This window comes from Bubalus kerabau, chromosome 2, assembly GCF_029407905.1.
Source record: "Bubalus kerabau isolate K-KA32 ecotype Philippines breed swamp buffalo chromosome 2, PCC_UOA_SB_1v2, whole genome shotgun sequence".
NCBI classification, from domain to species: domain Eukaryota; kingdom Metazoa; phylum Chordata; class Mammalia; order Artiodactyla; family Bovidae; genus Bubalus; species Bubalus kerabau.
Genome location: NC_073625.1, coordinates 17,485,636 through 17,507,294, shown reverse-complemented (window position 1 = coordinate 17,507,294; position 21,659 = coordinate 17,485,636). Strand labels below are relative to the sequence as shown.

Here is a 21,659-nt window from a genome sequence, read left to right as displayed (position 1 = left end):
CTGGACCAGATCATCTCTAAGGTTCCTTCCAGTTTTGACCTTCCACCGTAAACATCTGGAATACATACATTATTGGCTTATTGTATAAGTTTGGGCCAGTTATTTCAGCTCAGGGAACTGAAAATGAGTCCTGGGGCAGATTCAAGTCTTAGAAGACTTCTTTCCTAGTATTTGATGTTTCTTAAATCATTTTCTCTTTCCCTTAATTTCTTCTATTCTTTTGGTATTTTTGGTACTTGTAGAGCCCCCTGACATTTGAGCAGAAGGTTGTAAATGCTTGTCTTAATGCTTGGCCATGTTACAGGAAGTGATCCACATGTTGTCACATCTGAGAACATTTCCCCTGCACTTTGAGATCACCGAGTGCACGCATGTGTGCATACACCTACACCCAAGCCACCCGCCCACCATGCAGGAGCTTCTGAGGATGAATGAGTATTCCTGGGTCAAATAGTACAAGAGGATTTGGGCAATATTTTGGCAGGTTGAACAACACTTGTATTTTTGCTCTCTGGCAAGACCATTGCTTCATCATCCTGTTCTTACTGAAGGGCACTGCTTTCTAATCAAGATTAGTTAACTGCCCTTGGGGTGACATTTAACACTGCTGTCATGTTTTCATAAAGGATCTTTCTCCAGCATCTAGAAATTTAGATAAAGTTGAAAGAAGGAACAAGATGAAACATTTACTGTGCATCTATTTTCTGATTTTACATGTCATTTGATTTTTCCTTAAGTATTCTGAGGTCAAGATTCTATCCACTTGATTGGCAAGGAAACCAATGCCCTAATTTAGTTTAGCGACTTGTAATTCATTAATGACAGGGCTCTCTTATTCTTAAGACCATGTTCTTCCCCCTAAACCATGTTGCTTTCCTAAAGAAGTATTACAACTTGGAAATTAGGCTCTGAGCCTTTCCTGGATATTTTTCAGCCAAACTTGCTTGGACCTTGTCCATATGTCTGTCTGCTGGCTTCAGATTTGAGGCTGTCTCTATTTTAGTTAATAAGCTGCCACTCAGATGCCTGTTAATTTGTTAAAATTCTTATCCATTGTTGCCTTTCCTATTGTTTTGTTTGTCCTTGTGAGTTTGTAATCGATTTTGACTTTTACTTTTTATTGTCACTTTAGTTGCATTTCAGTAGAGTGAGTATTGTTGTTTTTGAATATATACCCAGAAGTACAATTGCTGAATTATACGGTAGTTCTCTTTTTAATTTTTTGAGGAATCTCCATACTGTTTTCCATAACATCTGTATGATTTGTATTTTCCCCAACAGAGCACAGTCATTCCCTTTTCTCCACATCCCTGTCAATGTTTGTTCTATTTCTTCTTTTTGATAATAACCATTATAACAGGTGTGGGGCCATATCTCATTGAAGTATATGGTCTGTGCATCATATGTAACCATTATCCAGCCTGAACTGTTATAATCCCCATGGCAGGTCCCAGGTTCTGCTGTTTGAAGCTTCAGATAGACCAAAATTGCCTCTTTTTTTTAAATGAAAACTGTAATGCAGTTTAAAACCGTTACCTTTCCTATGCAATTCCACAGAATCAGAGTCAAAGGAATTTGGTGATCATATATTCCAGTCTTCTCTCCGAAGCCTAAGTTATATCCCTAATAGGTGAGTTGAATCTCTCCAATGTTGATGAAGAAATTGCTTTCACGTGAAATGGTCTATTACCGTTTCAAGTCCCATTGTTGTGAAAATTAGTGCTTCTAAATATCCCTGTTAATGCCTAAAATCTGAGTCCTGTAAATTAACAATGACTAATTAAGTAACACCATAAACATTGGCTGGGGGGAGGGTGTTTCCAATTTTACCTAATTTAAATAGACCATAGAAAAGGATGATGTCTAATGTACACACTGCTATATTTAAAATTGATGACCAACAAGGACCTACTTTATAGCACGGGAAACACTGCTCAATGTTATGTGGCAGCCTGGATAGGAGGGGAGTTTGGGGGAGAATGGATACATGTATATGTATGGCTGAGTCCCATCACTGTTCACCTGAAACTCACAACATTGTTAATTGACTATATCCCAATACAAAATAAGAAGTTAAAAAAAAAAAAGGATGATCCTGGATTTGTCATTCCATCAAATTCAATGGTTTATATTCACCATTGCTGTATTTATCATCCAAAGTGATTCCAACCTAACCTATGGCATCAGTTGAAGAGACCTGAAGAAATCCACCTGGATTTCAGAGTAGCAGGACTGATGGCTGCAGTCTTACTGAAAGTTCTGTGTGATTAATGAGAAATATCTATGGAATATTTTCAGAGACTTATTTCCCACATAAAAATCTCAAGTTTGAAAAAGGCTTTATTTGCTGTACATCAGTCAGCTTGTAATAGAGTGTAAGTTCCTCAGGGTTGTGGTCTGGATGAGCAAAATGCAATCAGCTGGAATGAAAGCAAAGAAGAAAACTCCTACCAGACATTTTAAAAATTATTTTTTATTTATAATATGGAGGATCGGGGTAAAAGGATCTTTGTCCATCTTTCCACTTTGTGGAAAGGATTGAGGGCCCTTCAAGGTATTTTTGTTTGTTTGTCTTTAAATTTTTTAAATTGATATATTATTTTCAGGTATAACACATAGTGATTTGATGTTTGTATGTTTTGTGAAATGATCATCACATTTGTGTGTTCTATGTCATGAATATTTTGTAAAGCATTTGATGTTTCTCATTTAGAAACTGAAATATTGCATACTGGCAAACATACTTTTTTTTAAAGAATGACTTTCTTAATCAGAAGTGTGTTCAAATACATCTGTAAAGATGATCACCAAATTTATAGTTTTATCATTGGAAAAACATGGAAACAAATATAAAATGAATGAATGAATTTGTGGTACATAAATAAATGAAATACTTTGCTATCTTTAAATGCCACTTTGTCAGACACTTGAGAATTTACACATGGTACATTGTAAATAGCATTACTAATAGCTTAGATGCTTAGAAACATACTAGAAGGAAATACATTAAAATGTAAATAGCATCTTCAGTGCAATAAAAAATATTTTTATTTTCTTTTTATCTTTCTTTACAAATATTCCTGCATTGATTCTTTATTACTTATGTAATCAAAAGTGGCCAGTACCAATTATCCAATAAATCTTGATGGAATGTAATTGTAGAGAAGATTAGAAAGAGTAGATGCAAAGATCACCCAGTAACTAGAAACAGGAATTCAACACTCATTTTTTTTTTTTTCCTCAGTGATTCTTTGACTATACATAATTAACACCTGGAGGGCAAAACTGTCATTCTTTTTACTGGAAGATAATGCCTTTATTATCTGTGGCACTGCTGCTGCTAAGTCACTTCAGTCATGTCCGACTCTGCGACCCCATAGACGGCAGCCCCCAGGCTGATGGGGCAGCACCAGGCTCCCCCGTCCCTGGGATTCTCCAGGCAAGAACGCTGGAGTGGGTTGCCATTGCCTTCTCCAACGCATGGAAGTGAAAAGTGAAAGTGAAGTCGATCAGTCGTGTCCAACTCTCAGCGACCCCATGGACTGCAGCCTACCAGGCTCCTCCATCCATGGGATTTTCCAGGCAAGAGTACTGGAGTGGGGTGCCATTTATCTACCAATTAGTGCTGTATAACTATATTACCGTAAACTTAGCACCCGGAAGCAACACACATGTATCACCTCATAGTTCCATTTGGTCAAGAGTCTGGGTGAGGCTTAGCTAGGTCCTCTGCAATCAAGACAAAACTATAATTTGATAAAAGATTTGTGGTTATAAATTTTTCACACAAAACTTAAGGTGAAAGACAAATGAATTTCTGAATGAGAAATCAAATAGAACGGTATTTACCAAAATCCTGTTCTTCAGCTCCATCACCTTGGCAAAAAGCAGCATGACTGTCGCCGCACTCTAAAGAAGAAAGGGACAAACTCAGAGTCATTCTCTGCATCAGATGGTCCTTTAGAAAAATCAGGCATTTGCTTAATAGTGCAATTCACCCTCTTTACTTTCTGTTAGGAAGGCAAGAATAGCTGTGATTGAAGACTGTTGAAAATGTCGACTGTTGGCTTGGCAAGGTGAATATTTCTGGATCCGGTTTGTTAAGACCATGGTCCATCTACAAGGTTTCAGGAAAGAAACAAATAAAAAATGCACAAACGAAATCCAATGCCGAAATGTTAGTACTAAAGGTGTTTTTGTTGTTGTTTATAAATATTTTTTAAACTTTTTATTTTGCATTGGGATATAGCCAGTTAATAATGCTATGATAGGGACTTCCCTGGGGGTCCATTGGCTAAGACTCCATGCTCCCAATGCAGGGAGCCCCGGTTCAATTCCTGGTCAGGGAACTAGATCCCACAGGCTGCTACTAAGAGTTTGTGTGCTGCAACCAAAGATCTCGCATGCCACAATGAAAACAGAAGGTCCTTGTGCCACAACTAAGATCCAGCACAGCCAAATAAGTTAATTAATTAAATATTAAAAAAATAATGTTGTGATAGTTTCAGGTGAACAGCAAAGGGACTCAGCTATATGTGTACATGTATCCATTTTCCCCCAGATTCCCCTTCCATCTAGGTTGCCACGTAACACAGAGCAGAGTGTGTGCTATGCAGTAGGTCCTTGTTGGCTATCCACTTTAAATACAGCAGTGTGTACATGTCCATCCCACACTCCCTAACTATCACTTCCCCCTATCCTGTAAGTTGGACAGAGAAGGAGAAATATCATACGACATCTCTGATGTGTGGAACCTAAAGGTGGTTTTAAAATAATTAGAACCAATCTTATTGAGAAGTGATGGGAAAGCACTTTGCGATGGACCTCCTGGTAGCAGAGTTCACCTATGTGTGCCCCAACAATATCTCAAAATGTCATGGGGTATCCTGCACTACCAGTTGATCCTTCAGGCTTCAATGGCTATTGTGAAGCTGTGGAGGATACATCAGATCAGATCAGATCAGTCGCTCAGTCGTGTCCAACTCTTTGTTGACCTCATGAATCGCAGCACGCCAGGCCTCCCTATCCAACACCAACTCCCGGAGTTCACTGAGACTCACGTCCATCGAGTCAGTGATGCCATCCAGCCATCTCATCCTCTGTTGTCCCCTTCTCCTCCTGCCCCCAATCCCTCCCAGCATCAGAGTCTTTTCCAATGAGTCAACTCTTCCCATGAGGTGGCCAAAGTACTGGAGTTTCAGCTTCAGCATCATTCCTTCCAAAGAAATCCCAGGGCTAATCTCCTTCAGAATAGACTGGTTGGATCTCCTTGTAGCCAAGTCTGATATTCATTAAATACACAGGGACTTCCCTAGTGGTCCAGGGGTTATTAAGACTTTGCTTTCCAATGCAGGGGGTGCAGGTTCAGTCTCTGGTTAGGGAGCTTAGATCCCACCTGCCTTGTGGCCAAAACACCAAAACATAAAACAGAAGCAGTGTTGTAACAAATTCAATAAAGACTTTAAAAAGGGCCCACATCAAAAAACTTTTTTAAAAAATTAGATACCCATTGTATTAAAAGGGGGTAAACGTAAGGGGAAATGGACATTATTGATTATCAAGGACCAAGTATCTTTGTGAGTTCCCCCCAGTTGTTTAAATGCTTTGTTTTTAAAGCTGTAGATCTTAACGATCTAAAGAAGACTGAAGATACCTTTGGTTTTTTTCTGAATGTTGGCAACTTCCTTCTCTATAGCCAATTGGTATTTTTATTACTATCAAGGCAATGCTTCTCCCTGACCAGAATTATTATCTTAATTATTTGGAAAGGAAAACTATGCCTGGCTAAAATATTGGAATCCAGGCTTCTACCATAATCCATCTTTTCTATTAGTTATTGCATACTTATTTGCATATTGCATATTAGTTATTTCATTAGCCTCCCCGGTGGTACTAGTGGTAACGAATCTGCTTGCCAGCTCAGGAGAAATAAGAGACCCAGTTCCATCCCTGGGTCGAGAAATCCCCTGGAGGAGGGCGTGACAACCCACTCCAGTATTCTTGCCTGGCGAATCTCATGGCCAGAGGAGACTGGCGGGTTATAGTCCATAGAGTTGCAGAGTCATGACCAAAGCGACTTACCATGCATCGTTTATTTCAATGCTTTCTTCAGTATTATAAACACTACTGTGTTCCCCTTTTCTATTTAATACATAGTTGTCAAAGAGTGGAAAATGACATTTTGTTTTTTAAAATACATGGAACACTTTTTGGAGGAAGAAATCCATTAAAACCTGAGGGTCTCTAAGACAAGCAATTACAGGTAATTTAAAGTATTTTTTTATATTACTGTTTTCCAATGTCTTATAACAAAATTGCAATACTAATATTATAAAAATGTAACACTCATATCATTACAAAAACTGACAGAAAAAGCAAAACACATATTTCCAGACTTTAGGAGATGTTTAAATACCAAGGCTTAAAGCCTTTTTTCTTTCCCCAAGAATTTTAGTTACTTCAGTTGTAGCAAAGCAGGCTCCCTCTCTACCCTGTCAGATACCTCTGCCCAGTCCGAAGCTACTACTCTGTTCTTGCTAGTTCCATTGGGGAAAAAAAAATCCATTTCCTTCTTTGTTTTTAGCTACTCTTTATGAATGAAATGTGATTACATCTAGCAAGACTATGGAAACATCCTACTAGTATATGGGGAGCCTTCTGTAGTGCCACTTTGCTATTTTTGTCTAATGACAGATTTTAAAAATCCAATTACGCAGTTTGAAAAAAAGGAAGCCCAAGTTAAAAATATCTGACTGTTTGGCTCAGAGCAGCAGGGGCATGGTTTATAGGCCAATCTTTCATGGTGAACAGGCTTTCAGTGGTGAGAACCTCGCTTCTCCTGCCCGTTAGAATAAAAATTTTTCACTCCTCACGCTGCTCCAACGCTTCTTACTTAATTATATCCCTTTAAATAGCAGACAGTCTCCCTTCTTTTATGGGAAAGAAAATCATGTTGATTTGCCCACACAGCACCATCCTCGTGTGTTAGGGGCCTGGGGTTGACCTAATGGAAGACAAACAGATGGATCAGGAAATGAGACGTGATTTTTCACAGCATAGTTAATGTACAAGAAAAGACATGCCTGGGTCTCTGTCTAATGTCTACATGTGGTTGTTGAGTAATTCTTACATGACCCTATTGGGTTTGATTTCTTAACTACATTAGAAATAGATGAAACCATTAAGAAATCATTTTTCACTTATCATATTGGCAGATGGAATAAAACTGTTCAGTGTAATCGAGGTTGTAAGGAAATTGGCACTCTCAAACATTGCTGGTGGGTGTATGTAGACAGTGGTTTAATTTTTTCAACTGTTTGACTATGAAAATAGAGTTATTCCATAAAATAATCTAGCCTAAGTAATATCATCAGAGAGGCAGTAAAAAATTGTGTTTATAGATGCTCATGGCAGTTGCATTTATAATAAGGAAGAATTGGGAACAGCCTAAATGCACAAGAAAAGAGAATGGTAAAGACATGAGAAATACAGAAAAATACAGTGTTAAGTGAAAATACAGTCTTAACCTGAGGAAATTTGAGTACACTATGATTTTATATGTAATTGTCATATATAATGTATAACATAATAAGGTGTAATATGAATACCCTTCAAAATGAATGGTGATTTTACAAAGCCATAGGTTTTGACATTTTTTTGTTTTCTTATAAATGCCTTTCAGCATTGTCTGAGTTTTCCTTAACTAGTCTGCATAGCATAATTTACCCTGAGAAGTGGTGCTAAATAAACGCAGAATCATGTCAAGATAATGGATGTCACAGTGAAGGTCTGGGTTTGGATCCCATTGGTGTCTTTCACTAATTAGTAATTTCAGGAAATTCTTTAACTTTTCTACTTAGTTTCCTCATCTGAAATATCTGGATACTGATGATGTCTTTTTCCTAAGGATGTTGTTTGCATTAAATGAGTTCCTTTATATAGACCATTTTAATGATGAATGCCTAACAAAATATATGTTCCATAAATCATCACTATTATTTTTGTTACAAGACAGAAATGCTACTATTAAATTGAAAAGATGGATAAATAAAATAGCAAAGAAAAATCTATCTCACTGGTTTATTGATAGAATCCTCATACCATAAAATTCACCCATTAAAAGTGTATAGCTCAGTTTTACTATGTTTTTGCAAATTATAATTTAAGGAAACCTATTGAAAGAAGGTTATTTTGAAAAATAAAATGCATGTGCTTCTATTGAAAGAGCAAAACATTATCTACTTAGGGATCACCCTCAAGTGAATTTCTTTCTTCTTTTGGTGTCATTACTTGAGGAAATGGGAGTGGGCTTGGTGATAAATTTCATGCATTTCAGTGAACGTTTCATAAATTCGATGAGTGAGAAGAAGCACATGGAAGTCAGGCAAGGAAGCCACCTTTGTGTTCTGGGTCCCACGGCTGTTATCTGGGGCAGGAAGTGAGCTGGGGTAAACCTGCTCAGGGAGCGAGCGAGTCCTTCTCAATTATGAGGTTGTGGTTTTTTAGTTCTTCAGATTTTGATGTTGTTAAAGAAGTTCTTCACATGGTTCTTACAGAATATGATAAACACAATGATTAAAAAGTTTTTTGTAAGGATTCGTCACTAAAGAAACTATGAATGAAGGCAGAATGTATCCTAATTGTAAGGATATTGTAAAACAGGAATACTTAAAATTTTGGTTTCAGAATTCCTTTATGCTTCAGGATGCCAAAGAATTGTGTGTGTGTGTGGGGTGGGGGGGTTCTGTCATTGTTTTTTCATATTAGAAATTGACATTGAGAAAAGTCTGATGCAGAGGAATACCCAAGTATATATTTCCATTAGTCACCAGAGCAATGATATCACTGCATATCCTATAGCTACAGGAAAATTCCACTGTAGATTTGTTTAAGAATGAGAACGAAACAGGCAGATAACATCTTAGTATTGCCATGAAAATAGTATCGACCTCACAGACCCCCTGAAAAGCTCTCGGGATCCACCAGGAATCCCTGCATCACACTGTGAAAATCACTCTTACGTCTCTTCCCTTAACCCTCTGCCGGACAAAACTAGTTTTGGAATCTGGAATTGTCTAACAGCACACAGCAGCTAGATCTGAGACCTTCAAGAAAAGATGAACTTTATCATCACTAAAGAAGCACAGTAGCTGAAAGCACACACCAACTGAGTTTTCTTCCTCCCAGTCTGCAGACCACCTCATGTAGGTGCTGTAGTACTGGTCAGTCCTAGGATTTGATGAAAACTACTGGAGAAATTTACAAGATCTTGTTTGTAGAAAGAGTGTCTCAGTCACTGATATCTGTGGATTGCAGCTCTATCTGAGTTATAGCAGCAGCCCAGGACATATCATTCATATGATAATTCTTTCTCTTCTCTCATAGATAGATAGATAGATAACCTGTCCAGAGAAAGGACGAAGAGGAATTGGATGAGAAAAACTAGTACATACAGAGTAGGTACCAGTTTACTAAGTACATTTGTTGTAGGTTTTCTTTTCCTCTGTTTTTTATTTGGTTGATTACAATATTAATGCATCCTCTTTACAAAACATTACATTAATCCTTAAGTACAATAAATGGTTTCCCTGATAGCTCAGTGGTAAAGAGTCTGCCTGCCATGTAGGAGGTGCGGGTTTGATCCCTGGGTCAGGAAGATCCCCTGGAGAAGAGAATGGCAGCCCACTCCCATGGACAGAAGACGTTGGCAGGCAGTCCATGGGATTGCAAAGAGTTGGACACGACTTAGCAACTAAACAACAACAACAACAAAGCACAATAAGTAAAAAGAAAGCTTAAGTTTTCTTTTTTTTCCTCTTGTAATCTTCTCCCAAATCGCATTTCTCCTAAGACATCCATGTTAGCATTTTGGTCTGCATTCTTACAGCCCTTCTTGTTGCCAAGTTATAAGCACAGATAAATTGGAAGGCTAAGTGAAGAGTCTTGTTTTGTTTTGCTTTTTCACATAAATAATGTATCTTAGAAATCGTTCCAAATGTCAAGGACGTGCATTTCATTCTTCTAAAAGGAATGCACGTTATGTCATAGTGTGGATAAAGTGTGGTTTATTGAATCATAATAACTGATAGGCATTGAGGTTGTTTATAGTTTCTTTCATTTTATTAACAGTATTGCCATGCAGAGAATATCTGTTGTGCAAAAATCTCCGTGACATGGGTTAGATCCCCCCAAAGTGGAATTGCTAGACGAAAAATGTCCTCATTTTAAAATCTGATAGACATTATCCTCTTGAGTGCATATCAAGTTACATAGCTGCCAGTGATTTATAAGGAGTTCGATGCACCAACTCTGTAATACTGCATATAATCACCCTTTGAAGATTGTCCAGCCTAATGAGTGAATTATGGTATTTTGTTTAGTTTTGCATTTCTCTGGCTATCAGTGAATTTGAACATCTTTTCACATTTTTATCGGTCATTTGTAGTTCTTCTTCAGGGAGGTATTTGCCCATATACTTGGCCTCTTTTTTACAGGACTGTTTGTCTTTTTCTAACAAACTTATGCAACCTCTTTATGAAAGTTAGTATTTTTGTTTCAAATATTTTCCACCACCTTATTGCTGTCTTTTAAGCTTGATTATAGTTTCTTTCATCACAACTGATACTTTTAATTTGTGTGCTCTTAAGTTGTTCAGTATCTTTCTTTAAAGGGTCTGAGTTTTGTTTCCTTTAAGGACTGCTTTTACCCTAGACTGTCCCCCAAAATATGAGAATGCTGTGTTTTCTCCTAGGATTTTTATATTAGTATCTGATTGTACTTTCTCATTTATATATTTAAAGCTATATCTTTGAAGTCATGTAAGGTACATAACTCATTAATCTTTTTCTCAAATGGATAGCCATTTGCCATAACACAATTTAGTGGGCATTTTGTATCTTCCCATTCCTTTGAATCGCCACCTTTAACACAGGGCTGTTAAATAGCTTCACAATTAAAAGCGCAGAGTACTGCTAGAATCAGACTTCCTGGATGTGCATCCCAGATCTGCCACTGAAAGAAGTATGCAACCTGTGATGTATTTAATACCCTACTGTTCTACAGATTTCAGAGCTGTAAAATGGAAAAAATAATAATAAATTAAACTTTATGAGGATTAAATAAGGTAATATGAACGTGTTAGACACTTAAAATAGCTCTTGATATTTTAGGAGCCCTCAATAAAGTTAGCTCTTATTAAATGTTTACAACTCCGTGTATGTATACCTGGGAATCTGCTCAGGAGTGTTCTATAGCAGCACCATCCAACAGAACTTGCCATGTTGATAGAAATATTTCCTATCTGAGCTCCCCAGTGTGGTAGTCACCCGTTACACTGAACACTTGGAATGTGGCTAGAATGACTAAAGAAGGAAACATTTAATTTTATATAATTTTAATTTATTTTAACTTTAAATAGCCACGTGTGGCTGGTAGCTACCATATTGGACACTGCCAGTTTAATGTTTGCCAAAGGCTTCCCTGGTTATACTTCATTATAGAAAACAGGTTTTCTTGAACTCCTCACTAAGGATTGTTATAGGACTGGATTTGGAGTTTTATTAAATGAATTTTGTAATTTTTTTCTTTGATCTGTTTAAGTTGAGAGCTTGTAGGAACAATAAATCTAGTCCCTAGTTGGAATCAACTCATTCTTGAAATAAGCCTTATTCTTTCTTATTTGATTCTTTGACTACATAGTTATATTTAATTTGCTAATTTTATTTAGAATCCTTCTACATTTGTAGTTGAGATTATTTTAAATCTGAAGTGTACCTTGAATGGTATCTAGGTTTGTTGGCTTTTAAAAATGAATTGGGAAGTGTCAAAGTCTAAACTCTGGAACAGTTTAAGTACAGGACTTACTATCAGCTCTTGAGAGTTTAGGAAAAGTGGTAATAAAGCCATCTGGCTTTGGTACCTTGGGGTGGGTGGGGTAAGGGGCATGTTACATAAGCATGTTTATTCCATCATTTGCACTAGGTAACACTGGAAACAGCAGTGAAAACTGGTTACATAGATATTATATACCCATTAAAATCGTGCTATAGAAAAATGATTTAGTTCTCATCTGACTGGTGGACTATACAAATATTAATATTGCTTTTCTTTGAATAGTAGCACTAGAATGACTTTTTCCCCATTTGCATCTTTGCTTTCTTCAAACTTTCTGTGAAAAGCATGTTTTTAAACCACCTTTTAAGCGTAAGTCAGGAAAGCAGTGGTTGTGTTTCATTCCCAGAAACCAAAACAGAACAAGACAAACCTGCTGAATACTTTTGGTGTTCCACGCACCAGGTAGGAAATAAAATGAATCAGCCCCCACTGCTCCCCTGACTTGTAGAGCAATGATGGTAACAGCTAAAAGGTTGCATAGAAAAGCAGGCAGAATGGGACGAGTGCTGTGGAAATGGTCCGTTCAGGGACATTTTTGTTTGGTCCTAAGGCCCTGTTCCCTTTCTCTACCACCAGATCTTCCTGGTAGCTATTTTAAATGAACTTGAAGTTTTCTTTTAGGGTAAGGTTGCTGGATAAAAATATAAGACACCCAGTTAAATTGGAATTTCAGATAAACAATGAGTAATTTTTAATATAATTATACCCCACGCTTATTTATATCTACTAAAAAGTATATATTGTTTAGCTGAGGCTCATATTTTACTGAGCTAAATCTGACAACCTTACCTTAATGTGAAGTCACTCAGTCATGTCTGACTCTTTTCACATGGACTACCTACCAGGCTCCTCCATCCATGAAATTTTCCAGGCAAGAGTACTGGAGTGGGTTGCCATTTCCTTCTCCAGGGGATCTTCCCAACCCAGGAATTGAACCCAGGTCTCGCGCATTGCAGGCAGACACTTTACCGTCTGAGCTACTAGGGAGGCCCAACCTTACCTTAGGCATAAGTTATAACATCATATAATAGTATAAGGTAGCATTTCACAAATAACTCCTTTAGAACACCAATTCTGTGAAATTCAGCAAAAATAACTATGTTGCAAAAGGTCACTCACTGCTTGCTCTAACTGTAATTCAGAATGATATTCACCTATTTTAACAACTTATTGAACAGAGACATATTAATACACCTTTTGTTACCTGAACGACGTTGACTGGAGTGTTGCAGTATTGACTCACCTAACAGTATTCACTTACACAGGCATTAGTTTCTGCAGAAATCTCTGGGTCAATAATGTGTTAACAATCAGTGTAGACTGGCAACTGACAAGTCGGAACAGATTCTGGTCATTAATGCCTCTGTGACTCTCCTGAGAATACAGTTTACACCATTGAGCATCTGCTATTTGCCAGACGCCCCACTGGTGTTTTACGTCCCTCAACTCATTAAATGGCCACACCTGTGCAGAAGCTAATGGGCTCGTACACATGTAGAAACTGGGGCTCAGAGAGGTGAAGCCCTTTCCCCAAGGTCACACAGTACTGAGTGACGGAGTCTGAATCTAACCCCTCCACTTCATCAGTAGAGGTTCACTGTATGAATTAGCTCATGAGAGGCACTGAGGAGTCTTCAGGAAAAGAAGCTTTCTGACACTGTTTAAATGACCATTTCCTAGATGGCGCCACAGACAATGTGGGTGGAGTATTTTACAGTTTCCCACGAATTTTGATAGACGTCTCACCTCTGAGCACCTTTTTCAGGTAATTTTCAGTTTCAGATTGCAGTCTCACAAATCCACTGGGCTCAAAAAGTGACTTTTCTGTTTCGGGATTTCTGAATTTTTCTGAACCTTTTGGTATTTTGTGTTCTCCAAGATCTCCGTTTCCTTCTTTTTAAAAACACAACTTCTTATAGCAATATCTTTATATGGACTACCTTTTATCATAATGTTAGCTCTTCAAAAAGTCACACAGTGTTCCATAGATGTAGTCACTGCTCAAACAAGATAATGTGTAGAGCTCTTAGTTCTGCAGTATTATTCTTGTTTATATATGTAATTGGAAAAGTATGGGGTCAACCATGACTGTCTTTTGAGTTATACCTAATATGCTATACCCAATTAGTTATTCCTTTTTTAAAAATGAATTTTTATTGGAGTATAGTTGCTTTACAATGTTGTATGTATTTCTACTCTACAGAAAAATGAATCAGTTATACATATACATATATCCCCTCTTATTTGGATTTCCTTCCCACTTAGGTCACCACAGTGCATTAAGCAGTTCCTTGCTATACAGTTGGTTCTCATTAGTTGTCTATTTTATTCATAGTATCACTAATATATATGTGTCAATCTCAGTCTCCCAATTCCTCCCCACTTCCCCTTTGGTATTTATCTGTTCTCCATGTCTCTGTCTCTATTTCTTATTTTGCAAATAAGATCATCTATACTGTTGTTGTAGATTCCACCTGTATGCACTAATATATGATATTTTTATCTTTCTGACTTACTTCTCTCTGTATGACAGTCTCCAGGTCCATCCACTTTTCTACAAATGACCCAATTTCATTCCTTTTGATGGTTGATCCAGTCAGTTATTCTTAATGCTTTGGTGAGCACAAGATCTACTATAAAAGAACTATCTGGATTCAAGGATTCCCTGTGTCACTAGGCTTGTGATTGTGAGTCTTTCAAGGCTTTGGGGCTAAATTATAATGCCATAAATGTCTTAATTTACTGAGCTGGCAAAATATAAGTAGATGAGAAAAACTAAGATTCGGGGAGCTTAGTTGTTTTGGCTAAATCCATAACTATTTAGTTCAAAAAATCTTACCAATGTGTGTGAAGTTGTAACTTCAGCACTCACCAAGAAAATACTGCATATAACTTATTCAAGTGTTTTTCAGTGATGTTCTTAGATGCATGTGGTCTAGCCAACAGAAATTACTTTGAATAAAGAAAGCCAAGAACTACTTGAAACTGTAGGGTTGATATTGTCATTTCTATCCTTTTGTGAATAGGATGTTCTTATTATAATAGTCTTATTTTTAAGAAATGAATGAAAAACCTTAACTATTTTTAAACTAGTTGAAAGAAACCAGATGGGAAGATGGAAGAAATTGTCAATAATGAAGAATGCCTCTGTGCCAAAAACTTTCCCATATTTATTGATTTATTCATTTATTGTTTTAACTCAACCTACAGTTCTAGAAATACTTATTGAGTACTTAAACTGTGTCCAGCAGTGATCCAGACATCCATATTACATCATTGGACAAAACAGGCAATGATCCTGCTCTCATGGAGTTTATATTCTAGTGCGAAAGTGAAAGTCACTCAGTCGTGTCTGACTCCTTGCGGCCCCATGGACTACACAGTCCATGGAATTCTCCAGGTCCGAATACTGGAGTGGGTAGCCATTCCCTTCTCCAGGGTATCTTCCCAACCCAGGGATCGAACCCAGGTCTCCTGCATTGCAGGCGGATTCTTTACCAGCTGAGCCACAAGGGAAGCCCAAGAATACTGGAGTGGGTAGCCTATCCCTTCTCTAGGGGATCTTCCCAACCCAGGAATCGAACTGGGGTCTCCTGCATTGCAGGTGGATCCTTTACCAACTGAGCTATGACAGAAGTATACCTTTAGCATATAACCGTCTCTAAACTAAATCCTAGTTACATAAAGTCATGTCAAACATGATCCCTACTTCCACTTCAAAAAAAAAAAAAATACAGCATGTATAGAATGACAGCTTTTGTAGACAATGAAATAGAGGCATGCTTAAGTTAAAATCTGTATGTGTTGAAGTCCAGACTCCAGTCTTTCCTGTATACCTCACCCACTCCCTGCTAACCACGTTTGAAAATTACTGGCTATTGTCTTCAACAGTAAGGAGTTAATTAATGTAAGTTCTTGAGCAAAAGAATGATGCAGTTAAGACGATACTTGAGAAATTGAATTCTGGTTGAGTATTTGGAAACCCAGACATATAGGGGAATGTGAGGGATGTAAAAACTGTATTGGGTCCAATAGGACAGAACCAGAAGTGATGACAACAACAGGTTGAAATGGTTGGAGGGATAAGCACTCAGCATCAGAAGAACTTGAAGACTGGGCCTGAGGAGCTCCGAGGGGTGTTCATCACCCTTGTTTTCAGTCCAAGACCCGCTTAGGAAGCCACCCCACATGAGCTCTGTACGCTGATGGTGACTTTGGTCACCCTGACAAGTTTAGCTCTGATGGGGAGGATACCGAGAGTCATAGGCTGTGTTGTATGGGGCTGCCAGTCTTGCCTCTCTCCATCCATGAGAGATGACAAAGTCGTTAGTAAAGCTTATCCTTCTCTGGCTTCCAGAGAAGCAGGTGCCATTTTTTTTTTTTTTTTTTTTCCCCTGTGGCCTGCACTGTCCTTGTCTGTAAAATGAAGGTGCTGAATCGGATGACTATTATGGTCCTTTTAAATGCCAAGTTTCTGTGAGTCACTTTTTGGTTGTGTGTATCAAGTAGCACATTATTTGAGGCCTGCCTTTGACAATATTTAGAGGTTAAAGGATGCAGAATCAGCCTGAGCCGCTTTGGGCACAGAATCAATAACCATTCTTCACTTATTCCAGGGAAGAAGGGCAGGACTCCCCTTGGTGTTCAAGGTCCTTATTCATAATAGGAGTACATGTCAGCATCCTTGATAATGACAGATTCAGAATCAGGAGACATTCACTGAGTATATACTTTCTGACAGATTCTTTTATTTAAAAATTGGTAATATGAGTAAACAAGGTAACAACTTTTTCTGTTAAGTGATTCAGAAGGATTTCTGTGATTCAATAGGATTTCAAAGATCTGTTAAATTTTGGTGGATCTTATAAAAGTCATGATTTCTAATTGTGTTTAAACTTGTATTTGTTGTGATTTAGGAATTTATGTCTAAGTTAGTTACATGATGCAATAGTTAACTTTCATTATCATGAAGGTCAGAAAATGTTACCGAGAATAAACACTATCTCTGACACCTAAAATAGCTTTCTTCTCTCCTTTATCTGATCCTTCATGTGATGGAGTTTTATGAGCTTTGGCAGGAAAACAAAGAAATATGCCTCTTGGTTTTTAGGAACAAAGAAGCAGCTCATTGAAAACAACTATTTCAAAACCTATTGAAATATTCCACCAAGAATGGATGCCCTCTTGTCAAAAACCCTGTCATTTCTTGCTCCTATGTTTCTCTCCTCACAGTCAGGCATCATCCAATTTGCAGTTCATGTGATTATTAAAACATTTATGAATCTGCCTTTTTGCCTGGGTTACAAACATCTGTTTTCCAGTTCTGTTCATACACATTTGGGAGCCCTTTATGATGGAGCTGATACACTGACAAATACTTAATATGTTTCATTTAAAAGAATTACAGTCTGATCCTTCTTGTAAAGAAGTGGGCAAAGTACAGTTTCTGCTTCTTGGTTACTGTAGTCTGTTCTTGAAATTACATCTGCGTTGTGTCATATGCAGTGATGAGATCCTCCAAAGGAATTTCTGGTTGTCAAAGCCAGACCTAGAGACTGTCATAAGGACTGAAGTAAGTCAGAAAGAAGAAAAAAAAATAACCAAATATCCTACGTTAATGCATATATCTGGAATCCAGAAAAATGACACAGATGAACTTATTTGCAAGGCAGAAACAGAGACACAAATACAGAGAACAAACGTATGGACTCCAAAGGGGCAGGGTGGGTGAGATAAACTTGGAGATTGGGATTGACATATATACACTACTAGGTATAAAATAGGTAACTAGTGAGAACCTAGTGTATAGCACAGAGAGTGTATAGCACTCTCCTCAGTGCTCTGTGGTGACCTAAATGGGAAGGAAATCCAACAAAGAGGGGATATGTGTATACATACAGCTGATTCACTTTGCTGTGCAGCAGAAACTAACATAATATTGTAAAGCAACTATACTCGGATAAAAATTAATAATAAAAAATAAGAAAATAAAAAAATGGTACCAAAATTTCCAAATTTCGCTTAGCCTATGGGATTTGCCCACTTGCTTCAAATCTGAGTGTTGCCAGGGACGAATGCACAGCGAAGCTTCCTAGATCATCATGAAATCACCAAGGAGAGATACACCCCAGGTTGCCAGAAGTTTAACCTATGAGGAGGCTATGAAGGGCAATCCTGGGAGGGGGAAAAAAAAGACAAGGGGATTCCTCATTCCTCACAGGGTTTAAGATGAGAAAGTGTTGAGTAGGAGGTGCTCTTAAATGCATCAGCTCTCCTACCCGCGCAGTGGGAATTATTAGCCCCTGATATTTTCCCTGCACTTAACCTTGCAGCGCTAGCTGCTCAATGACATCAAGCGACAGTTAAAAAAAAAGTTATCTCATTTTAGCTTCAAGGACTTGGCTTGCTTTGAGGCTGTTGCCCTGGAGCCTTTAAATGCAAATGAGGGAAACCCCAGGTTATAAAGCATCTGCTTCTGCAGACGGGTTTGCAAGCCTGTTGCCTTAGCAACATTTGTCCTTGTATTCCACAGACCACCTTGACAGAATGCGTGATGTGACGCGCAGAGAGATGGGGGGAGAAACTAGAAAGAAAAGCGAGCGCACGGAGGATGTAAAGATGGGTTAGTGGCTTGGGATCCTTCGGATCGTGTCCTTGTAATAAAAATAGAAACCTCATTTCCAGAAATAAAAGAAGCTGGGGAGAAATTAAAGCCTTGATTAAAGAGGGGAAAAAATAGCAGAACTAGCTGGACATGAGAGAGCAGAGATTTTCCAAAAATAGCCCTCCCATCAGCCGCGCTGCAGATGTGACACTGTTGCTCAGCCAGGCAGGCCATCTGCTGCAGTGTTTCCCTGGAAACTCCCAGCCACGCCCCTCCCGGAGCTCCTCCGCCGGCCTCCCCGGCTCCAACCCAGCGCAGGGAAGATGCTGGCCCGTGACGTCACTGCTTCTAGCTGGGAGGGAATCCCAGGACGTCCCTAGGGTGGAGCCAGTCATGGTTGGCTCTAGATGCTGGAAACCTGGGGTTTTTCACCATAAAGAATTACAAAGGCCAAAAAAAAAAAATGCAATTCATCACAGTCTGAAAAAGCACTGTTTATTTTAATAGATTAGCAATTCGTGATTTAAAAAAAAAATGAGATCTATAAAAGAGTGCTAGCCTACAGGGGCAGCGCAGCAGCCAACCCTCCCACGGAGTTGTAACGTAACCTCTTTGGATGCATGAAAAAAGAAATGAAATGCTTTTGTTAACCACTTTTAAAAATAAAGGTAATGAATGTTTCTTCTCTCTATATTGTGCACTGCATTGTGGCTTCTGCCGAAAACTGGGATACGGTTCTCCGATGAGCTGTGGCTCCGTAGAGACTGACAGCTGTGGGATGTCTAGCTAGGATGCATTTTGTCATTCCATGGGTGGTGGGTGAAATAAGGCTTTACCTGCCTTTTCCCCCGCTACTACAGAGGGTTAACCTCTGGGTAGAGGATTGAAAATATGAACAAAGAGTTGATTTTGAAAGATCTTGTTGTCTCTAAATGTGTTTGCCTCACGTGGTCAGAATCATGGCAAAAATAATGATAATAATACAATACAAGCTTTAGTAATGTTGAAGTGGAGCACCTCAACTAAAAGTAGATATGATATTCTTGGAGATATGATCTCTATTCAAGAACTGCAGATAATTACAGTTTTGGTGTCCTGTTGTTTCTAGGCAGTAAATCACAGTAAAAATAGTAAATGCTTAGGGAATAACAATCTCCGGTTTTTTTTTTGTTTGCTCTGAACAAAAATGAGGCTATGATTACAACATATATTGATTGAGTGCTGATTACTGGATACTCATTATTAGTTTTTGTGGTCCTTGCAGGCTAAATGTTGAGTCCATGAATCTCTCTATTGTGTTAGCATTGCTAGGAAAGGGGTCATATTACTTGAAGAAATTGGTCTTAAAGGAAAAACATTGGAACATACACTTTTATATTTTTTTGTTCTCTTCTCTACAGTATTTGTTGTTTGGCTACATTTAGAGGGTGCATATCCTTACATTTACAGTTCTATACCTGTCATTCAAATTTTTGTTACCAAAATACATTTGCCCTTTTTCCCCATTCGTTATGCATCCTCTTCACATTTTCACAGTTAAATTGTGTGTCTATAAGGGAAACATACACACAACCTGTTTTCAGGCCACAAACAGGAAGACATTCATAAATGTATTTGTCCTTTCAATAGAATCTACATACAAGAGCCTCCGATAAGGTTTGTCTGGAAATAAAGGCCAATGCTACTGACTTCACGTTATTGCAATGTGTCAGCTCTATGTAAAAATGTATTTGAAGAAGGATAAAAATCAAGACATATACAGGAGCTCCTCAAGGCTTTTTTGAACTTAATCCTTTGGTTTCTTAACTCCTTCCATTCTAGCCTATTAGGAATGAGATGAGGAAGAGTAACTGTAAAGCTGTTAACATTTATAGCAATCAGCATATAAGTGTTATGAGCATTATCATCACATGTAAGGTTTCATTTGTGAAATGAATCTTTCAAACTCTAACTTCTTGAAACAGAAAGGATAAAGACATTTTGACCCACTCTAAATCTTATTTTCCCTGCTGTCTCCTTCAGCCATATTAGGGCAAGTCTATCTTTCTCAAAACCATTCAGCCAGCCCACAGCTCTTGTCTTTTCAAATTTTGAATTTCACCGTTTACCTCTTAGCAATGGAAACCTTTGGTTATCCCCCATGCCTTCTCAGCCTTTTCTTTTCCTCCATCATTTCTACCACGGTCACACCTGGCCCTGGTTTTGTCTGGCTCCCTGGAAACAGGCTTCTCATCTGCCTTTACCAGGCAGGTCCCAGGTGTTCCCACTTGGAGGCGACTGCCCTGTCAAAAAGGAGGAGATAGAAAACTTAGAATGGCTGGAGAAAATAGAGAAAACAAGGCTTTGCAGACCTGCTTGTTATAAATAGATGCTATTTCTGTTTTGCCAGTGACAGTACCAAGCAAACAAGCAACATTATGGGTCTGAGAACAGTGCATGTTAAAGGCACTCAGTTAATCACAGGGAGAAGAAAAACATTGGCTTTCTCTCAAAGGTCAGATATTTTATAATGGGAAACTGTGGCATTACCTGCTTTTCTTTACTTCACATAGATGGGAGAAATGGGACAAAATAGCATGCATTTGTTTTGTTAAAAAAAAATAAATAAAATCATATTAAAGAAAAAAACAAGCATAGCTAGAAAACACCAGGCAGTTCTGGGGGAAAGTAATCAGATTTATGATTACTGGGCAAGATATTAATAAAGGGCAATTTTAAAATGTTTAAAGAAACCCGGTTCCTTAAAATGATAAACAACTCTCTAATTGGAAATTAGTATGTAAGCTATAGCTGCTACTTTGTCTTTTAATAATATGAAATAACTCTGGGGTTCCATTTGGTTACATTTCAAAGATATAATACCTGACCACTCTTCGGTTGAAATCTTGGAGAAATAGAAATGCATTTTCAAGTTTTATGCTAACGTTTTCTGGGATGTGCCATTCAATAGGAGGATGTATTTTGCTATTTCTGTGACCTTGGGTATGTCAGTCCGTCTGAACCTTGGTTTCCTTCTTTTGTTGAAGACAGAGACAGTGATACTTGACCTTGTCCTCCCATATCGTGGTGAGGTGAAAAAAGCCTGTGTAAGCGGACATGCTTTTGTAAATAGTGATGCATATCGGTTCACTGCTACGTGTGTGTGTTTGTACTCGCTTTCTCC

General features: G+C 38.2%; 3 long non-coding RNA genes across 7 annotated transcripts in view; 2 read left to right on the top strand and 1 right to left on the bottom strand.

Moving 5' to 3' along the window:
• LOC129643057 (uncharacterized) overlaps positions 1-21,659 on the top strand; it is a 329,392-nt gene that overhangs the window by 90,777 nt on the left and 216,956 nt on the right. The window lies entirely within an intron of this gene.
• On the bottom strand, positions 18,235-21,659 carry LOC129643060 (uncharacterized). 2 transcript variants are annotated; one of them, XR_008710045.1, is made up of 3 exons: positions 21,359-21,659; positions 20,605-20,778; positions 18,235-18,914 (listed from the first exon to the last, which is right to left on the bottom strand). It is a non-coding gene; the product is annotated as an uncharacterized LOC129643060 (long non-coding RNA). The 2 variants fall into 2 exon arrangements; XR_008710046.1 differs by having other exon boundaries at positions 20,605-20,773.
• LOC129643058 (uncharacterized) overlaps positions 20,804-21,659 on the top strand; it is a 93,291-nt gene continuing 92,435 nt past the window's right edge. For all 4 annotated transcript variants that reach the window (XR_008710042.1, XR_008710040.1, XR_008710043.1 and 1 more), the window contains exon 1: positions 20,804-20,990. This is a non-coding gene — a long non-coding RNA (uncharacterized LOC129643058). The remainder of the gene's footprint in view (positions 20,991-21,659) is intronic.